Genomic DNA, 3,279 nt, shown 5'->3' on the forward strand with positions numbered 1-3,279 from the left:
TCTCATTTCTCCGATTGCTCGCAAACACATTGCATTGCTAGTCGTGACGTTTCACAGTGACGTTTCACCATGCCCGTCGAAGTTGATTACCAGTACCGCGCCAGCGTCGACCGGCCGGCGAAGCGACGAACTCAGCAGCGCATGCGCGAGGCCCTACAACACCCCAACCGAGCTACCCTGCTTATCGGAGAGAGCGAGTGCGCGTGAACGCGGGCTCGTCTGACGATCTGGATTAAAGAAAAAAAAAAAAGTGTGTCCGAGATATTGACAAAGACAAGTGGTCGCTGTCGCTCTGAGTCTTAGCGCGTTATAGAAAACGTGGGATGGCGGTGCTTCCTCGAGGGTCTAAAAGTACAATCTTCGAACTAGCGCTCCCGGCGGAACGTGGAGCTAGCATCCTTCTTCTTGGAACGGTTTGCAATGGACTGCTTGAATGTGCCGACCACGCGTCACGGGTCGCGTATAGAGCCAACGTTTGGCAAGAACGCGTCTAGCACAACCGATCGCGGTTGCGATAACCCATCGTTGGTAGCGAAAAAAAGAAAGAAAGAAAAAAAAAACACCTACCCGCAGCTTGTTAGCAGTAACCGTAAATGTGGTTCTAAATATAGGTTCGCTGGTCACTGAAACTTTCTCATAACGCACACCACTGTAGTCCAAAAAGAACAAAGCACGCACAATGGATATGATACAGCCGTCACCGCATGATTTCGCGTTTTCCTTATTGCATTACTTTCGTGGGCATGCGCGCTAGGGCCACGCAGGCCAGGAGGCAAGGGGAAAAATAAATAAGAAATGATACGCGATCCTCAGCATTGACTTGGCTGATGTGGCACTCGCATTTATGTTCTTTACCTTAGGCGAGCGCAACGCGCCAACTGAACTCCAATTTCCCATAACGGAAATTCGTATTTGGCCATTTGGTTGTATTTTTGGCTGATGTTCGCGTTTTTCGCCCGAGCATGCGCTTCACTGCGCCGCTCGTTGCCCCTTCAATGCGGCTTCACTGCCCTGCAGGCGTGTTCTGCGTCAAGCCGAACCACCAGGCAAAAAGCCTGGGCGCCGCCATCTTGTTGAGAGCGGCGCCGGGGACACAATCGCGCCTAGCTCATTGAGTTTTCCCCCAAAACTGAACGAAATAGCCTTATTTAAATGAGAAAGATGCCGCGAGTGCCGCAACGAAGGACCTTAAGGATTACCGAAGGGTAACTGAGGGCGACGCGACGAGCTTTGGAAAGAAGAATGATGGGTGTAGCGCTACGGGGGATAAGAATAGAGCAGATTCGGGGGGTGAGCGAACAAACGCGAGCTAATGACACCTTAGTTTAAACCAAGAAAAAGAAATGGGCGTGCGCAGGGCATGCAATGTGGGGGGAAGATCATCAATTAAGGGTTACCGACTGAATTCCAAGAGAAGGGAAGCGTAGCACGGGGTGGCGGAAATTTAGGAGGGCAGATTAGATTAGGAAGGGCGCAGGCACTAGACGGCGACCGTGACCGGGCTTACACGTGACCGGGGTGCTTGGAGAATAATGGGAGAGGTCTTTGCCCTGCAGTGGTCGTAGCCAGCAGGATGATGATGACGAAAAGGTAGCAACAGGTATTCATAACATACAGGTTGGAAAGCTGAGGCACCTCTGAACCCTTGAATATATTTCGCCACACTTGGCCATACGACAAGTTTGTTTTCGAGGCGCTCGGTCCCACTGCAGCGAAAATGTTGCCGGAAATCGGGCACTCCATTTTTGTTTCATAGGGAACCTTTCTTCCACTAGGGCAGCGGATTTTCGCAGGGCGAGCTTGCTGTCGTTTACGGATCAAAGCGATAGTGAACTCCAAAATGCAGTGTTGGCTTTGAGTGGGACTTACATTGATTGCAAAACCCACGGCTAATCACCCTTCCCCCCCCCCCCCCCCCCCAAGTGGCTCATTACAGCAGACAATCGTTCAGAAACACCGGCATCGTTGCGTATAGTATGGGAATGGTGCGTGTCACGTGAGTGCTCGCTTCGAGCTTGTGTTCTTCATTTTGATTGAATGAAGTCTCACCTAAGTGAGCGGGGGCCGATCCCGGAGGTAGTGCAATACCGGGCCGACCTGCGGCGGAGGTGAAGCAGGCTTCAAGCACTCCGCCAACTTCCAAAAATAGGTTTAATATCGTGGGTCCATATAGAACCCGTATCAGATATTAAGCTGATAAGAACAGATACTACACTTTGATCTTAGCCAAAGGCCGAGAAGCGATGTCTTTCACTTCACTCCATTGTACCACTGCCTTGTGGGTGCCCTGGCGACATTGGTAACCTCAGCAACAGCGTGGGCAATCTTATAAAACCCAGCCCGTCTAGAGACTCTATGCTCTCTATCTCGCGAATCAACTCGCGACGCCTCAGTCTTTCACTGTTAACGAAACGCCGTCGCGTAGAAACGAGACCCGAGCGCAAGCTTGTTCGCAAGGCAAAACCAACGAAGGCAACCTCGTAGAAAACGGAACAGGCGAGCGGAAAACACGCGCAAGGGGAATGCTTACTTCCGTCTGAATGCGACCGCTCAAGGCGGCTTTCTTTGAGGCCTTCGTTTCAAGCCCGTGCGCAAGTGTAATACACTACGCGCATTTCCCTCATTTCCTTTTATTTACCGCAAGGCCCACTGAAAGTTTTCATACGGCACAGGCCGGACGGATTGCAACGTGTCGATTCGACCGCTAGAATTAGGTAGCGCGCCTCATGTACGAATGAAAGAGAATGAAAAAAAAAAAATAAATAAATATAGAAAAGGCTGCGCACTCCTTCCAACCGGAAACATAGAGGGCAGGAAGATCGCCATGTGGAGCACAGGTGTTGTTAAAAAAGAAAGAAAGAAAGAAAGAAATAGCGCTACCCCATCATCTTTACCGTGTGCGTGTATACACACACACGCACACATATGCACGCGCACGCACGCGCGCGCGCGCACGCACACACACACACACACACACACACACACACACACACACATACGCACACATGCTAGCATCGCTTAAGCACAGCTGGAAAGCTCAGCCTTGCGCAAGAAAAAAGGACCACGCCCTTTCGCAAGCCCCTTTGAAACTTTTAAATGAGAAACATGTGTACAGCGAGGTCGTTCGAAACTGGCGCGAAAACGCATCCGCGCCATCTGTGTGCGGAACTAGGAAAACCTACGGCCTTCGCCATACAGAAAGAAAGGTAGATGGCGCGAGCTAACGCTCCGTTGCATACTAAGAACGAGAGCTAGTGAATAATGGCAGAAACGTCTTGG

At 50.9% G+C, this 3,279-nt stretch overlaps 1 non-coding gene across 1 annotated transcript; it reads right to left on the bottom strand.

The window, feature by feature from the left end:
- Nucleotides 1-2,054: 2,054 nt before the first annotated feature.
- Nucleotides 2,055-2,245, bottom strand: LOC139054060 (U2 spliceosomal RNA). Its single transcript, XR_011511002.1, has one exon. It is a non-coding gene; the product is annotated as a U2 spliceosomal RNA (small nuclear RNA).
- Nucleotides 2,246-3,279: the final 1,034 nt, after the last annotated feature.

This window comes from Dermacentor albipictus, unplaced genomic scaffold (genome assembly GCF_038994185.2).
Source record: "Dermacentor albipictus isolate Rhodes 1998 colony unplaced genomic scaffold, USDA_Dalb.pri_finalv2 scaffold_548, whole genome shotgun sequence".
In the NCBI taxonomy this organism is placed as follows: domain Eukaryota; kingdom Metazoa; phylum Arthropoda; class Arachnida; order Ixodida; family Ixodidae; genus Dermacentor; species Dermacentor albipictus.